This window comes from Bufo gargarizans, chromosome 5 (genome assembly GCF_014858855.1).
Source record: "Bufo gargarizans isolate SCDJY-AF-19 chromosome 5, ASM1485885v1, whole genome shotgun sequence".
Lineage (NCBI taxonomy): Eukaryota > Metazoa > Chordata > Amphibia > Anura > Bufonidae > Bufo > Bufo gargarizans.
The window spans coordinates 380,009,988-380,028,949 of record NC_058084.1 but is presented as its reverse complement, the minus strand read 5'-3'; the positions used below and the strand labels follow the sequence as shown (position 1 = coordinate 380,028,949).

Here is an 18,962-nt window from a genome sequence, read left to right as displayed (position 1 = left end):
GCACCTTGATATGCCTCACCTGTGAGGTGGGATGGATTATCTCGGCAATGGAGAAGTGCTCACTAACACAGATTTAGACAGATTTGTGAACAATATTTGAGTAATGGGTCTTTTGTTTATGTAGAAAATGTTTCAGATCTTTTGAGTTCAGCTCCTGCAAAATGGGAGCAAAACCGAAAGTGTTGCGTTTATATTTTTGTGCACTATGAGATTCCAGACTATTGTTATGGTAGGATTATTTTTAACATAACTATATTTTGAATATATCTAGGGTGCAATACTTGGTATAAAAGCTAGATGGCAATAGAGGGGACCTCATGTATTTGGATACGGAAATGCAGTGTTTAGATTTTCCCCGAGCTGTAGTATCCTAATTGTGTCCAGATATATATTATCAGGATTAGGGATGAGCGAATTGACTTTGGATGAAACACCCGAAGTCGATTAGCATAATACTTAGTTTGAATACTGTACGGAGCGAGCACTCGGTACAGTATTAGAATGGATTGGCTCCTATGAGCTGAAGTTATTACTTCGCGAGGAGTTCGGGAAATGTTTTTTTACAGTAAAAATTGATTTATGAAGTTATTATGCGAAGTCTCGCGAAGTAATAACTTCAGCTCGTAGGAGCCAATACATTCTTAGACTACTTTCGCACTTGCGTTTTGGGCGGATCCGTCATGGATCTGCAAAAACGGATCCGTTACAATAATATAACCGCATGCATCCGTCATGAACGGATCCGTTTGTATTATCTGTAACATAGTCAAGACGGATCCGCCATGAACTCCATTGAAAGTCAATGGCAGATGGATCCGTTTTCTACTGTGCCAGATTGTGTCAGAGAAAACGGATCCATCCCCATTGACTTACATTGTGTGCCAGGACGGATCCACTTGGCTCAGTTTCGTCAAGCGGACAGCAAAACGCTGCAGGCAGGGTTTTGGTGTCTGCCTCCAGAGCGGAATGGGAATGGTGACTGATCGGAGGAAAACTGATGCATTCTGAGCGGATCCTTTTCCATTCAGAATGCATTAGGGCAAAACTGATCCATTTTGGATCGCTTGTGAGAGCCCAAGACGGATCTCATAAACGGAAAGCCAAAACGCGAGTGTGAAAGTAGCCTAATACTGTAAGGAGCTCACTCCGTACAGTATTCAAACAAAGTATTATGAGAATCAACTTCGGATGTTTCATCCAAAGTTGATTCGCTCATCCCTAATCAGGATCTATACGTCACACTTTGCTAAACCACATGTCACATTCCTATTGGCTTATTTCTAGGTTGTACGAGTCACACCCAGGTTTTGCACTAATAAATAGAGTCTTCTGGCATTTGGCAGGGGGCAGAGGAAGACTCTCATACCATCATAAGTCATGTCTTCTCAGTATTTTACCCCTACACTAAACAACATGGTTTGATAACACAATTCTACCATGGCACTATATACCAATCAGTCTACTCTATGTTTTAGTGGCTGCAGGCACTATGCACCATAACTTGTGATCATGTCCGGTATTCAAAAATTCTCATTCATCAGGGGATAGTCTCTTTTAGCCGTCAGCAAAAATCATTGTTTCTGGGTTCTGTTGCCCAGAAAAAAATGAAACTGTATGGGAATAAAAGATTGCAGTAGCGATCTCTTGTTCCCAATACAGTGATTACTGCCAATGTTTAGGTTGTTCAAGATATCGGTCACGACAAAATTCAGTGCAGTCTGCAGGCAGCATGTTATAGAGCAGGGGGAGCTGAGCAGATTGATATATCATTTTTTTTAGAAAAGATTCAGTAAAACCTGTAATTTTTGTAGCAGGGTTAGTACTCAAGCTCTTAACTCAAATTTCTTAACTCATTGCGTTATCTTGAGACAAAAGCCATTGAAAAGCAATTGAAGGTGTTTGCTTAACTCATTTAGTTTAGATAACACGTCTCATAAATCATGAATGTTAACTCTACTACATCCGTATCTCTGCTATTTCTAACTCCATTGTTCACAGCGAAGGTGTTATTACAGTTTGATAGCATTATCTGTGTAAGTGTGTATACAGACATAGCTGTCAGTCACTGATAACACCTCCCCCGAATACGGAGATCAGAAATTGCTGAGATTTAAAGAGCCTCTGTAAGTATAATATGCCTATTAAACCAGGCATACTGCCTGGTAGGGCTGATTATGCTGATTAAAACTATACCTTTCTTTTGTCTGTATGTTAAAGCCGTAATATGCATTAGCTTTCTAAGCACAGAAAACCTATATTCTCAACATTTAGCTGGAATAGGGTCATATATATATATATATATATATATATATATATATATATATATATATATCTCTATATAAAAAACACACCAGCACTTCCAGTAGGTAAAAATAGTGGGATCCTTTTATTCACCCGTGCAACGTTTCGGTCCACTTGCTGAAAATGGTCCCAGCAAGTGGACCGAAACGTTGCACGGGTAAATAAAAGGATCCTACTATTTTCACCATTTCACCATTTTGTAACATGCTGTCCGCAGATTGCATTTAATTTAATTATGACCGTTCCTCTTTAAATCGTCATGTGTAAAAGGGCCATTAGTGTAAGTTAAGGTCATGCAACTTCCCATTCTATGAGAGCAGTATATGTAGAAATCACACTGTCATAACATCTACCAAGAAAAAACTGTTACGCAGCTGAACAATTCAAGGCAATGTGACTGCACAATTATGAAATCTACTTATCTAGAACTTTCACTATCCATTCAGCTGCACGTAAACTGCTGTCTTATAAAAACGGCCAATTAAAAGTAAGCAAAACAGTAACAAAAAAGTCACAAAGGGAAGCTGAAAAGATCAGTCTGGTTACAATGTAATTCAAAGAAGTAACATAGCTTATAAGGCTGAAAAAAGACATCTGTCCATCCAGTTCAGTCTGCTATCCTGCAAGTTGAGGTGGAAGCCAATTTTCCCCACTTTAGCCCCAAAAAAATCCTTCCCGACTCCAATCAGGCAATTAGAATAACTCCCTAGATCAACGACCCATCGCTAGTAGTTATAGCCTGTAAAATTATTACAGTCCAGAAATACATCCAGGCCCCTCTTGAACTCTTTTAGTGAACTCACCATCACCACCTCCTCAGACAGAGTTCCATAGTCTCACTGCTCTTACCGTAACGAATCCTCTTCTATGTTTGTGTACAAACCTTCTTTCCTCCAGACGCAGAGGATGTCCCCTCATCACAGTCACAGTTCTGGGAATAAATAGATGATGGGATTGCTATGCACCAATCCTGTGGAACACTTCCTGTCAGTATAGAGTCCTCTGGCTATGACATTGCTTAATTCTCTTAGGATACGGGAAGGGGGGGGATACCATCTGGTCCTGGCGATTTGTCTATTTAAATCTTTTTAAGACGCCACTGTACTTCTTCGTGGGTCAGACAGGGCATTTTTAATGGGGAATTTACTTTCACGTTCTGCATTTCATCTGACAGTTTATTTTCTTCAGTGAATACAGTGGAGAGAAAAAATATTTAATAGCTTTGTTTTCTCCTCATCGCTCTCTGCAATTCCCCCCTCATTACTCTGTAAAGGGCCGACCCCTTCAGATTTATACCTTTAACCATTTATATAATTGAAGAACATTTTAGGGTTAGTTTTACTCTCTTTGGCAATTAATCTCTCGGTCTCTAGTTTGGCTGCTTTTATTTGTCTTTTACATCTTCCATTTTTTTCCTTATAGTTTTTCGATACTTCCTCGTTACCCTCCTGTTTTAGTGATTTAAATGCTTTCTTTTTGTCATTTATTGCTTTCTTTACATTTCTATTTACCAACTAATAATAAAAAGGAGAAAAGCTATTTTAGATCAGGACTCCAGATAGATCAAATTAAGGAAGCAATGAAAACACTACCAAAGAATGAAGAACACAATAATCTCCAACAGAAACTGTGTAAAAATCTAGATAAAGTGGAACAAGAAATTCTAGAGAAAAAAATAAAGAAATTAAAAAATAATACTAATAGAAATCAGAGAAGGGAGGAGAATAGTAATAAAAACCAATCCTCTACAACCCACAATAAAAGAACAACAAAGGTGACAAATACACAAAACATCCAAACAATTCCAATCAGTAATAGATTTGAAATATTAGAACATCATTTTTTAGATGTAACCCCACCACACCACGAAGCACGAATACGTCAAAGAACACCACAATCATACCACGAAGCACGAATACGCCTACGGACACCACAATCACCAATAAAGAGACAGAGGTCACAATACAACCACTCATATAATTTAAGACAACGACACCAATCACAGGATCAGAATTACAGGGAACAATACAAACACAGAGATCACCACTACATCGGCTGAGGAACAATTATGCACAAAGGCACCAATGAAAAACGAAAATCAAAAGAACAGATACGAAGGGGAGAAAGGAAGCAAATATCACAACAGATAGCACAAGAAAGTATAGAAAGTTCTATAATTAATTGAATTTCAATTACTCTCACTCCAGCACAAAGCAATCTATTAAATAAGGAATTGAAATTTGCTCCCACTAAGAAACTAAACAAATTTGACACGTATATTGGAGCGGAAAAATATATCAGGAAATTGTGTCTACAAAAATATTTTCTAAAAAACCCTATGAATGTTGATCTAAAACAGGACAATTATGTACATACAAACCTGAAGGAAATATCCAAAAAAATATCCCCGCCAGGAGATAAGTCAGGAGATAGCGGCCTTCAGACAATGTGTGGAAACAGATCTGAGAAAACTAAAAGATAGACGAAAGACTAAAAACAATCTAAGCACAAAAGGGATTGATGCAATCAAAGAACTACAATCTCAGAAAGAGATTGTCATACACCCGGCAGACAAGTGTGGTGCCATTATAATTCAGGATTTCACAAAATACAACAAAGAGTGTTATAGACAATTATCCGATACTATAACATATAAAAAGCAGACAAGTAATCCTACAATACAGTTCAATCAAAAATGTATGCTGTATTGTGACAAAGGCCTAAAGAAGGGTATACTATCAGACAGCGAATACAAATTTATTCGAAATACAGAGCAGAGACTACCTGTTCTGTACTGTCTGCCCCAAATACACAAGGATAAAGAAAATCCGCCAGGCCGCCCCATCATATCGGGAATAGGGTCATTAATGGCCAATTTGTTATAATACATAGATAGGTTATTACAACCGAGGGTAAAAACTATTACGACATACATGAAGGATACCACTCAGATAATTCAGATCATAGAGAATCTTAAATTGGATTATAGGGACTTTGGACGTCCAATCCCTATACACATGTGTAAATCACAAACAAGGCATTGAAGCTACAAAATTACAATTAATTCAAGAAGGAAGGTTACAGGTGGAACAGATTGAGATTATAATAGAGGGGATACAATTTATATTGGACCACAATTATTTTTATTCCAACTATTACCTGCAGACATGTGGAACGGCCATGGGTACCAGGTTCGCCCCCAGCTGCGCTAATCTATTTATACTGTGAAGATAACACCATTGCGCCTAGACTGGGGACGGACCTGGTACTATGGCAACGTTATATTGACGACATTATTTTTGTATGGAGAAGTGGTGAACAAGAGCTCCGGTATTTTTTAGAAGAAATGAACAATAATCCCTATAATCTAAAATTCACCTCAAATATCAGCTCAGGTGCCATTGAGTTTCTAGATATACAAATTACTAAGACCAAGGACAAATTAACATGTAATACTTATCAGAAAGCCACAGCCAAAAATGGCTATATATTATTTACAAGCTGCCATCTACCTAAATGGCTTTCAAACATTCCGCAGGGTCAATTTTAAAGAATAAAGAGAAACTGCACCGATGAAGAGATATTTGAGGAAGAAGCAGATAAAATGAAACAATCCTTCGTGAATAAGGAATACTCAATAAAACTATTGGAGCAATCATTGGATACGGTGAGAACTTTAGATAGAAAAACCTTCTTTGTAAATAAGCCAGAACGAAAATAAAAAATATTGGAAGAAAATCAAATAAGGATAGTTCTGCCGTACAATACGGAATATAGAAAAATTCAAAAAATCATTCAGATCCACTGGCATCATATACAAAAGGACAAAGTAATAGGTCCACTTGTTCCATTAATACCTAAGATAACCTTCTCTAAGGCTCCAAACTTGGGCCTAAAGGTGGCACCATCCATCAGAAGAAATGAAAAGAAAATTACCAGAATTCAAGAATGGGTAGACATAGTAGGTTTTTTTAGATGCGGGAAGTGCTCAAATTGTATGACTACATCATTTCCAAGGAAGACCACTGAAATAGTATCTACTGTAAACTCCCATACTCACTCTATAAAATAATTTTTGACGTGTAGAACTACCAGCGCATTATACGTTTTGGAGTGCCCATGCCAAAACAGTATGGCGAACAAAAAGAACACTTAAAACTCGCATCTCAGAACATATTTCCAATATAAGCAAAGATTACATCAAACATACAGTTTCAAACCACTTTAAGACTACCCATAATCAGGATCCGTCCAAGCTTAGATACGCAGCAATAAAGAAGATAGAAAACAATTGGAGGGGAGGTAATCACATTTGCAGAATGTCCCGTTTAGAGTCACGGAGAATATTCGAATTCGACTCCATAGCACCAAAGGGCCTAAACGCAGAATTGGAACTTTTCGGCTTTTTATGAGGAACAGGGAAAGGGGTGGGCGCCTCGCGTCGATGGGGAAACGCAGCATATTCACTTGCCTGATTCCCCCTCTGCGGAAGGCCCCCACTCCTAATATCATCCTACCCTCTCCCACATTTTGGACATACTGACCCTATTTTACTGTATATCCATTTATTTTAATCTTATATACGAGTTGCGACCTAATGTATAAATATATGACAATAGGTAGTATTTTAATGAATTAATGTATTGATATAAATTATTTATTATATATCTATTGTTGTACAACAATGTACATTGTATTGTAGACTCTAATCATTTTTAATACTTGTAATCATGTTTAGCATAGGATTAACTATACAGAACTGATTTGCAATTGTTTTTTATATAATATCCATGTCCATGTAGTCCAAGCTCCGGATTTTAGGGTTAACAATATGACATCAACCCACAATTCCCAATAAAAAGCAGGGATCCGGAGGAAGACCCTTACTCACTGATGAAGGGACTTTGTGTCCTTGTGTCCCGAAATGCGTTTGGGGAAAGAAAGGGTCCATCTTATACTAAAGTGATCACGCAAGACCTGAAGGAAAGGATTCCTAAAGTATTTACCATTGAACCAGTATTTGGTCTATGGAGCTCTTGGATCACATGACCGGAGCCTGAAGTCACATGGAGAGATACGTCACCATACCCGGAAGTACACGCTGCCGGAAACCTCGAGGAACGCCGACCTACGCGATCACACACAGCGCTGCACCCCGCTCCTGCTACGAAACGGAACATCACCAAAGAAAGAAAGTATCTACACAGGGAACTCCGTAAAGGGGAAGGTCACAATCAGAGGTAAGAGTAGTGCCATAGACCAGTGTTTCCCAACCAGCGTGCCTCCAGCTGTTGCAAAACTACAACTCCCAGCATGCCCAGACAGCCTTTGGCTGTGCGGGCATGCTGGGAGTTGTAGTTTTGTAACAGCTGGAGGCACACTGGTTGGGAAACACTGCCATAGACCACGCGGGACGCCGCGTCCAGGCACATCCTCGAGACGACATCACCCCCAGAAAACGTGAGTTACCCTAATAGACAAAAGGTGTCGCTCCGATGCTCTCCTTTGCCCTGCGCTGAACTGCGCAGTGAAAAGGCATTTTAAGGAGATCCGGTGACGTACCATGCTCTCCTTAGGGCTGCCAGGCAGACCGGGCTCCGGGTCACTGCTGGGCGGGCTTTAGCCCATCAGAGCCCATCAGAGCCAGTGCCATCACCATCACCAAACACACTACTGGGCGGAAGCTTCCGCCCAGCAGTGTATTATTGTAAAAAAAAGAAAAGCCCTTGCCCTGGGCGATCCAGAATCTTACTTCCCAAACAAAAAGTAGGTTTTTCAATCCATATTTGAAAGAAAAACTCTAGCAGTGAAAACTGTTAAGGGGAGATATCATGGGATGAGGTATATAGTGAGTTGTTATGCTGAAAAGCAAGTCTACCAGCAGCCTGTCCGATAACCAAGAGAGCGCATTGTCCTTAATGGGGTTCTCTAGCACCATAATATTTTTTTTATTTGCTCAGAGTACCCCAAACACTGGTTGGCCCCGTATACTTGTTTTCCATGTCAGCACTTTCCTTTCCCTGTTCTTGCACTGCATCCCGGCAGGACGTTTACAGGCAGAACTTCCTGGCTTCACCAGCTTCTTGCTGGGTTTGCTAACCCAGCATACCCTGCTCTGTTACACAGGGCTTGCTCCACCCAACTAAGGCTACTTTCATATATGTGTTACTGCTGTCCGCTTTTGAGATCCGGCATGGAATCTCAAAACCACAGCAAAACGCATCTGTTTGAATAATGCAAACGGCTGCATCTGCTCAGAACGGATCTGGTTGTATTATATCGAAAATGAACATACCGAATCGGCACTAAAACCACTGTAAGTCAATAGGCGCCAGATCCATTTTTTTTGTGTCTGAAAAAAAAAAAAGGATCCGGCACCATTGACTTACATGGTTTGCTTGCATTGGTTTTGTGTTCGGCATGGGAACGCAACAAACCGAAACGGAATCTATTATGGTGCACTCCGTTCTGGTCTGTTCAGTTTTGTCCCATTGAAAATGAATGGGGACAAAACTGAAGCGTTTTCCTCCAGTTTTGAGATCCTCTGCTGGATCTCATAACCGGAAGGGAAAATGCCGATGTGAAAATAGCCTAATATGAGCGGGGTAGGTGTAGGGGGCGTGACTACTAAAGTAGGAAATGTGTAGCAGATGGAGCAAGTCCTAAGAAACATTACAGAGCATGCTGTGTTTGTGTGATGCACTGGCGCCGCAGAATTCACCCCCCCCCCCCCCCCCCACTGTGTTCCGTGCGGCTTATAGCCACCCCATCTCCTCCTTCTTGCTTGTGCACAATCCCATAGGGCACACACCCGCTCCCTGGCTATTAAAGGCCAGTGTGTGCATGGGCTATTCTCTCCCCAGCCTTTGACAGCATTCCTTGGGGTATATAAGGCAGCTTCTGCTACAGAATGAGCCTGTTCAATATGTTTCCTAGCTTGATTAGTTCCTTTAAGGTGTGCCGCTATTGTGTGTACTGACATCCCGTGCCTGGCCTCTGCCTGACAACCGTATTGATCTTGTGCTGCCTGTCCTGACCTTATTGCACAAACTCATTCCGCCCTTCCTGTGCCCTCTGATCACATCTCTGACTGTCCACTTGGTGCCACACACCAGTTTTTCTTTACCAGCTCTGAACAGAGACTATTATAAGAGGGAGCAGCCTAGTGGCCCCTGCAGTGAAGTCTAGAACCCCCTACGGGGTGCAAGGGTAAATACTAGGGTATCACCTTGAGAATATCCTCAGGAGTAGTCCAAAGTCACATCTGTTTAATGGCAAAGTGGATTCACACCTGCTGAGTTACAGTGTGGTTAGCCAACCCATCAGGAACCTGAGGGACATAGGAAGTTCTGCATACAAGTGTCCTGTCAGGATGCAGCGAACAGGGGAAGGAAAGTGCTGACAGGTATATGGGGCGAAAATATAAATCGTTTGTGGAATTCTGAGCAGAGGAAAACATTTCAGTATGGAACCAGATGCTTGATTGAAGCATGATGAAGAGGACTTGTTGGTCCACAGCAGTGGTCGGCAAAGTGCGGCTGGCGAGCCACAAGCGGCTCTTTAGATCCTTGAATGCGGCTCTTTGGTGCGGGCTGGCAGGTGGGCGGCCGCTCAAGCTGCTTGCAAAATGTCCGTCATGCGCCTCCTGCCCCGTCTGTCTGCTCCTTCCACTTTATGAATGAAGCAGGCAGGCGGGGCAGGAGGCGCATGACGGAGGGTGAGATGTCACGCTGCGCACAGCAGCAGAAGGGCGGGCAGCGGCGGACTTTCAGCAGAACACCAGCCATGTGAGGAGTGGTGAAGAGGCCGCAGCTCAGGAGAAGCGAAATGTCCTGCAGCAGAAAGGTAGGAGCTGCCCACAGTGTGTGCACAGCGCCGGGCACTGCACCGGCCCCGCGGCAAGTGTCCCTGCCTCCTCCCTTCCCCCCACTAATACATTACTTTACTTACTGGAGGGCACTTATGGGGGATATCTGTGGAGGGCACTTATGGGGGATATCTGTGGAGGGCACTTATGGGGGATATCTGTGGAGGGCACTTATGGGGGATATCTGTGGAGGGCACTTATATAGCATCTTATGCTATATATGCGTCAACCACAGATATCCACCATAAGTGCGTCAGCCACAGATATCCCCCATAAGTGCATCATCCACAGATATTCCCCATAAGTGCGTCATCCACAGACATCCCCCATAAGTGCGTCATCCACAGATATCCCCCATAAGTGCGTCATCCACATTACATCCACAGACAAGTTTAATAAAAGTAAAAAATGATAAAGATAAAATGAAATAATAATCAAGATCCAAATAAAAGACAGTACATATAAAAGTATGTAAAAACACACTCTGGGCTCATGCCCACAAATGTAAGGGCGCTGTGCCTGTGCTGCGGACCGCAAATAGCGGTCCGCAATGCACGGACACAGACCATGGGGCAGCTGCATGAGGATCGCGGACCCATTCAATTGAATGGGGTTCGCGATCCGCATCCGACTGCCAGCACTGCAAAAAAGTAGCGCATGCTGAAGTGAATGGGTCCATGATGCGGGCTGCACACGGCCGTGTGCAGCCCGCATCATGGACCTATTCACTTCAATGGGTCCAGGATCCGGGATATGAGTGCTACAGGGTGCTTCCATGGTGCTTCTGGCTGTGCCTCCGCAACGCAAAAAAGTAGTGAATGCGCTAATAGTCCTCACTGGTACTGTTGACGCAATATTTTAGGTTTTAAAAATGTGGCTCTCGAAAGAAATTTCAATTGTGGTTTTGACGATATTTGGCTCAGTTGACAAAAAAGTTTGCCCACCATTGGTCCACAGTGTCAAATGCCGCAGAGATTCCAAGTAGAATCATTAGAGAACAGTCACAATTGTATTTAGCCATTAGGAGATCATATGACACTTTGGAAAAGACAGTTTTTGTACAGTGTGGAAACCAGATTGTATAGGGTTAAGGAGAGAGTTAACAAAAAGATAGCGCATGAAGAAAGAGTAGACCAGGAGTTCCAAAAGTTTTGAGATAAAGACAGGCCGGTACCTAGTTGCACATAGCGAGTTAAAAATGTTTTTTTCAGTAATGGGGTTATGACAGCATATTTGAAAGAGTAGGGGACGATATCAGAAGAGAGAGGGGTCAAATATTTTAGTTAGGTAAGTAGTGACAGAGAGACTGGAGGAGGAGTGAGGGAACGTGGTAGAAGGTGAGAAAGAGGAGATTTGAGCCTGTGGATGGGTGTAGTGTAGAAAGTGAACCGGAGGAAGTGCGGAAGGGAAGGGTCCAGCACTACTTGGAGACGGAGATTATTTCATGCCGGATGTTTTCAATTTTATCTTTGACGTTGCTAGATATTCAGCCCAGGCGTTTGTTACAGGCGCCAGTACTTTAGGACTGAGGAGAAAGTGAAGACTGTCAGTCATTTGGATTACTGGATAGTGAACTATTTCTATTTGGCAAGGTGAAGTGTATAATTATAGGTTCTCAGTATAAACTTACATACATATATTTTACAATGTATTTTTAAATGATAATATATATAATATAATAATATAGAGATCATTTTCCAGAAGATGCCGCAAGAGTCTTTACATCTACTCCTATGGAACTCCTGATGAAGCATTCCTGTCCTTGCTGGACACAAAGGAACGTCTTCCAAAAAACTGCTTTATCACTGACCCAACTATACCAAAGTACACAGCAGATAAGCTCACGACCCACTACTACATACAGGTACTAAAAAACATGAAATAATAGTGATAGAGAAGACTGGGCAGTGGCATGGCTGCTGAGCGCTGCTCCGGCATTCCAGTATTATGGCACGTGGCCGATGGGCTACTGATTAACTGCAGCAGTAAATAAAGACAGATAACAAAGGTGAGGCGAGTGCTGTTACTTTGATTTGTTTTAAAACATTTGCAGCTGTTTTCAAACCTGTATACAGAAATTCCAGCGGTGTGACATGAAGACAGCCTCACATATACAAAGGTGTGTCTGCCACGATATGTATTAGAAAGCTTACAGTCTCATCTAACTGGTTTCTGTATTTTAAACAAATTTGCCTACTGATAACCTGACCGGTTATGTTACTTTTGTTAGTCCAATGGTGTCATCTTACAGTCTACGGCAGAGGTGCACAACCTGCGGCCCGGGGGCCACATGCGGCCCTCGATACCATTCTTTGCGGCCCCCAACCATCTGGTAACAGATTTGTATGCCTATGTCTAGTGTCTGCTCACATGTATCTTTCATGTATTTTCCCATTAGATGGGAGCACCAGAAGTGTAACCAGACATTAATGATATATACTGTATGTTTAATATGCCAAAAATAAAGTATTTCAGTTCGCAATATCTCCTTTAATTTTTTTTTTTCGGCCCTTGGAATTGGTTCAGGCTGACAATGTGGCCCCCAACCAGAAAAGGTTGGGCACCCCTGGTCTACGGTGTAAAAAATATGTCCAAAAAATATACAAATACAGAATAAAGAATGAAGCTGGAATATATATGAAGTGTTCCAATGGAATGTTCACATCACCAAATAAATGGAGGTATTTTTACCCTGTAAGACAAACCTGCCCATAAGACGCACCTAGGTTTTAGCGGAGGAAATTCTCCCCAATTAGGGCTGCAGTAAACGAATATTTTTGTAATCGAGTATTCTATCGATTATATTTCTCGATTCATCGAGTAATCTAATAAGAAAAAGCTACGGTACTTAAAATAACGTACGTAATTAGGCATGTATAAAGTTATTGGTTTGAAGGGGTTAATAACTTTATACATGCCTAATGCCAAGGTGCTTCCATTAACCCCTCCAAACCCAATGGGCATGTATAAAGTTATTGGTTTGAAGAGGTTAATGAAAGCACCTTGGAGGTGCCTTCATTAACCCCTCTCTAAACCAATAACTTTATACATGCCAAGGCGGTGCCTGCAGCCTCCATTAACCACTCTCTCTCCATCTGCCACCCCCCAGCCTCTGATCTGCCCGCCCCCAGCCTCTGATCTGCCCGCCCCCAGCCTCTGATCTGCCCACCCCCAGCCTCTGATCTGCCTCCCCCCAGCCTCTGATCTGCCTCCCCCCAGCCTCTGATCTGCCTGCCCCCAGCCTCTGATCTGCCTGCCCCCAGCCTCTGATCTGCCCCCGCCCCCAGCCTCTGATCTGCCCCCGCCCCCAGCCTCTGATCTGCCCCCCCCAGCCTCTGACCTGCCTGCCCCAGCCTCTGATCTGCCTGCCCCCAGCCTCTGATCTGCCTGCCCCCAGCCTCTGATCTGCCTGCCCCCAGCCTCTGATCTGCCTGCCCCCAGCCTCTGATCTGCCTGCCCCCAGCCTCTGATCTGCCTGCCCCCAGCCTCTGATCTGCCTGCCCCCAGCCTCTGATCTGCCTGCCCCCAGCCTCTGATCTGCCTGCCCCTAGCCTCTGATCTGCCCCCTCTGGTAACGCAACCCCCCCCCCTCCCCAGTATTAATCATTAGTGGCAGTGGCCACAGGGTCCCCCTCCTCCCCCCCATCATTGGTGGTAGTTTGCAGTTCCGATCGGAGCCCCAGCAGTGTAATGCTGGGGCTCCGATCGGTTACCATGGCAGCCAGGACGCTATTGAAGCCCTGGCTGCCATGGTATGTTAGTGAGCAGAGAGCAGCGCATTATACTCACGTGCGCTGTGGCCGCCGGTCGCTCCTTCTCATAGGTCTGTGCGGCGCATTGCTAATGCTGTAAGCATTAGCAATCCGCCGCACAGACAGAAGAGGCAGGCTCAGTCCTGCCTCTCTGGCCTCCGGAGGACACGGAAGCGGTGAGTGAGACGCTTAATTTCACTCCCGCTCCGTGATCATGTGATGTAACGATTACTCGATGCAGGGAAACTGCATTGATGAATTTTTTTACTCGATTTAATCGAGTTATTCGAATAATCGTTTCAGCCCTACCCCCAATGTTAATTAAACCTCAGATCAGACATCCAATGTAAAGCAGACATTAGCTCAGTGCCCCAATCAGACTCCCAATGTTAATCAGGCCTCAGATTAGACCCCCATTGTTAATCAGACCTTAGCTCAGACCCCCAATATTAATCAGACCCCCAATTAGGGCTGCAGTAAATGATTATTTTAGTAATTAAGTATTCTACCGATTATTTTTACGATTAATCGAGTACTCTAATAATAAAAAATGAATTAATAGACTGTTTTCCTTTATAAAAAAAATCATCAGACCCCCTGCCATTAGTCCCCAACACCCGTCATTCCCCCAGTGCCATCAGCGCCACTTCCCCAGTGCCTTCAGCTATTCCCACCCGCTGCATATCCTTAAAAATGTAACATGTACATATCAGTAGGCCAAGAAGCCCCTATTGTAGGAATGGCAGTAGAGCCAGCGGGCGGATGGCAGCATCAGAATGGAGGCAGCAGCACGTGGCCAGAAGTAATGGCCCAGTGTGGCAGCACAATACAGTATGATCATTAGTGGCAGAATTATGCATCAGGCACCGGTGTCTGGAAATCCTGGTTGATCCTCGCCTGATTCATCTTTATGAAGGTTAGTTTCTCAACATATTGGGAGGAAAGGCGAGTTCTCTAAAAGGAAACTATGCCGCCCCCTGAAAATCCGCTCTGATGCCACAATACCAACCGGGCAGGGAAGCATGCCCATGGCAAACTTTGCCAGTTACGGCAACAATTGAAGTCTGCGTGCCCAGTAATGGATTCCGTTACCACAGACCATAATGGAATTCTATAAGAGACATTCCGTATTGCATTCCGTCATAATAGAAGTCTATGGTCAGCAATGTTATCCAATACATTCCAGAACTGTAAGGCCCCTTTCACACGAGCGTGACGGATTAGGTCTGGGTGCGTTCAGTGAAACTCGCACCATTTTGCAAGCAAGTTCAATCAGTTTTGTCTGCAATTGCGTTCAGTTTTTTCTGCGAGAGTGCAATGCGTTTTGATGCGTTTTTCACGCGAGTGATAAAAAACTGGAGGTTTACAAACATCTCTTAGCAACCATCAGTACAATGCGTTTTTCACTGAAGCCCCATTCAATTCTATGGGGCCAGGGCTGCGTGAAAAACGCAGGATAAGGCCTCATGCACACGACCGTTGTGTGTTTTGCGGTCCGCAAAACACGGATGGCGTTGTGTGCGTTCCCCTATTTGCGGGACAGCACGGACAGCCATTAATATAACTGCCTATTCTTGTCCGCAAAACGGACAAGAATAGGACAAGTTATATATTTTTTGCGGACAACAGAATGGAGCAAGGGATGCGGACAGCACATGGAGTGCTGTCCGCATCTTTTGCGGCCCCATTAAAGTGAACCCAAAAACTGCGGCTCAGATGCGGACCAAAACAACGTTCGTGTGCATGAGTCCTAAAGAACATGCTGCGTTTTTCACACAACGCAGAACTGATGTGTGGAAAAAAAAAGCTCATGTACACAGACCTATTGAAATGAATGGGTCAGGATTCAGTGCGGGTGCACGTCATGCACGTCATGCATTGCACCCATGCGGAAAACTCTTAGGCCCCTTTCACACGAGCGAGTATTCCGCGCGGGTGCGATGCGTGAGTTGAACGCATTGCACCCGCTCTGAATCCTGACCCATTCATTTCTATGGGGCTGTTCACATGAGCGGTGATTTTCACGCATCACTTATGCGTTGCGTGAAAATCGCAGCATGCTCCTCTTTGTGCGTTGCGGTGCGATAATCCACGCAACGCAGGCCCCATAGAAGTGAATGGGGTTGCGTGAAAATCGCAAGCATCCGCAAGCAAGTGCGGATGCGGTGCGATTTTCACGCATGGGTTCTAGGTGACAGTCTATTCACTGTATTATTTTCCCTTATAACATGGTTATAAGGGAAAATAATAGCATTCTGACTACAGAATGCATATTATAATAGTGCTGGAAGGGTTAAAAAAATAAAAAAGTTAACTCACCTTATCTTCTTGTTCGCGTAGTTCGTTCCCAGTCTGTCCTTTGCTAGCTGTGGGCTTGGGCTAAAGGACCTGTGGTGATGTCAGATCACATGCTCCATCACCATGGTGATGGACCATGTGATTGGAGCATGTGATCTGACGTCACCACAGGTCATTCAGCCCACAGCTAGCAAAGAACAGACCGGGAACTACACGATCAAGAGGATAAGGCGAGTTAACTTTTTTATTTTTTAAACCCTTCCAGCACTATTATACTATGCATTCTGTAGTCAGAATGCTATTATTTTCCCTTATAACCATGTTATAAGGGAAAATAATACAATCTTCAGAACATCAATCCCAAGCCCGAACTTCTGGATAGGATCATCAATATCAGATCGGCTGGGGTCCGACACCCGGCACCTCCGCCGATCAGCTGTTTGAAGAGAAGGCGTGCGTCATGCCAGCGCTGCCTCCTCTTCATTGTTGACCTGCTCGCCGTTGCATCTGCAGTGGTGAGCAGGTGTAATTACACCCAAGCCGGCCCATTAATTTCAATGGTACAGATCGCTGCTATACACTTGTATAGGAGCCATCTGTACCACTGAAATGAATGGGATGAGGACAACCCCTTTAACCTGAAGTCTCCCTGCTGTCTCCCTACAGTCTCAAAAACTCTCCCGACGATCCCCATGCACTGTCCCTATCCAATATTCTTTTTTAAACAGTTTTCAGCAACACTACATAACACAGGTATATAACATAGTTTATAAGGCTGAAAAAAGACATCTGTCCGTCCAGTTCATCCTGTTATCCTGCAAGTTGGTCCAGAGAAAGGCAAAAAAAAAATGTATTAGGTAGTGGGCAATTTTCCTCACTTGTCCACTGTCCCTAGCGCATAAGCGTTTGCCACGTGTCTCCCTATGCTCAGCTCACAGTGAAATGGTGCAGACCGCGTGGGATGAGGCTTTTATAGGGCTGTGACATCACAGGGGATGGCTATCTGCAGATTGGCTGGCTGCACGGCATTATGGGTGATCTCACGTTCCCGGGCTTCTTATTTTCGCTTTGTAACAGGTGCAGCCACCACGTGAGGAAATTCGGATTCGCGGCAATTTGAATTTTTCCTAAACTTCATATCGAATTCCACTTCAGATGCTTCGATTCGCTCAACACTAAACGCAACCTCATGAATGACCGCTATTGTGAACAAAGCATTACTGTAGCGTGGCAATCCAAGTCTTGTGCACGCTCAAGGGCCTCAGGGTACAGGAACCACAGGAATCAGATTCCCAAAATTGTATTACCCGACATGAATTGGAAAGTACCTTCAAGCTGAACCTTTCACTTTCAATATTTAAATTAAGGGGCCAAGCCCCTCGAACACTGATTCCAAGAAACATTCTGATGTCATTCGGTTTCACCCCTGTGGGTGAAATTTAGTTTAGTATCAGAAATCTAAGGGTATGTTCGCACTGAGTTTTTGGGTGCAGAAAAAAGAAACTGATGCACAATCAGCTTCAGGATTCCTCGCGATTTTTTTTTTTTATCCAGTTTTTACCCCCATGTGTTTTTTGACCCTGCCTGTTTTAATAAGAAGTTTCAATATACTGCTGCAGAATCAAAGCATATACAGGGTAGACAGACTGAACCAATGTACCGGTATATCAATAGGCCTTTTAAATCAATGTCCCATAGATAGAAAAAAAAAATCACATCGTAAAATAATAAATAGTTACTATAATATAATGAGATAATAGATCAATAGTTACTATACAGCGAGTGCAACAAATATAAACCATTAATATATAGTCCCACAATGCCTATTTGTCTGACTGTGATATAAAAAAGGTACAATACCGTAACTCAGCGAACAATGGCCACCATTAATATAATGGCCGCTATCCCAAATAAGTACAATACTCAGACAATATAGGCAAAGTAGGGATCAATGGCCCAAATCTGAACAGCCAGTTCTAAATAGCATATCTAATAACATATGGACTAAACTAGATTAGTAGCCATCCTAAAAACCTTGCAGCTGCAGGAGCAAATATAGAACCAAGAAAAAAGGCATAGTAAATAATTAATATAATTAAACACCCATAATGGCGATGGTCAGTTCTACCGTGTATACAGCAAAACCCTCAGGGTGGCTACTAATTTAGTTTAGCCCATATTTTACTATATATATCATCCAGAACTGGCCATGATCCCTAATTTGCCTATACTGTGTGAGCGTTGTACTTATTTGGGATAGCGGCCATTATGTTATTAATGGTGACCACTGTTCGCTGAGTTACGGTATTGTACCTTATTTATATCACAATCAGACAAATAGGCATTTTGGGACTCTATATATCAATGGTTTATATTTGTTGCACTCGCTGTATAGTAACTATTGGTGCATTATATTATAGTAACTTTTTGTTTATTATTTTACTATATGATTCTTTCTATCTATGGGACATTGAATTAAAAGGCATATTGATATACCGGTACATTGGTTCAGTCTGTCTACCCTGAATATGCTTTGATTCTGCAGCAATATTAGGGAGCTTGGCCTCTATCACTTGCTATGATGTTTATATATGTGACATTTAATAAACTTTATATTTTTACATATTACGTGCTTCCTATTTCTTGCGGCTATTGGCATTGTTGTAAGGCTAGATCCCTTTTTGATGTATTGTTATATTCTGAGATTCTTATTGGTAACCATTTTTTTCCACGCCACAGTTTTT

At 43.0% G+C, this 18,962-nt stretch overlaps 1 protein-coding gene across 5 annotated transcripts in view; it reads right to left on the bottom strand.

Annotated features, from left to right (window-relative positions):
* The window catches only part of LOC122938013 (nucleotide-binding oligomerization domain-containing protein 1-like), a 110,275-nt gene that overhangs the window by 72,905 nt on the left and 18,408 nt on the right, over nucleotides 1–18,962 (bottom strand). The window contains exon 2 of one of the 5 annotated variants that reach the window (XM_044293266.1): nucleotides 17,547–17,644. The exons of the other annotated variants lie outside the window; for them this stretch is intronic. The gene's annotated coding sequence lies outside the window, so the exon portion shown is untranslated. The remainder of the gene's footprint in view (nucleotides 1–17,546; nucleotides 17,645–18,962) is intronic. 5 annotated transcript variants of the gene reach the window in all.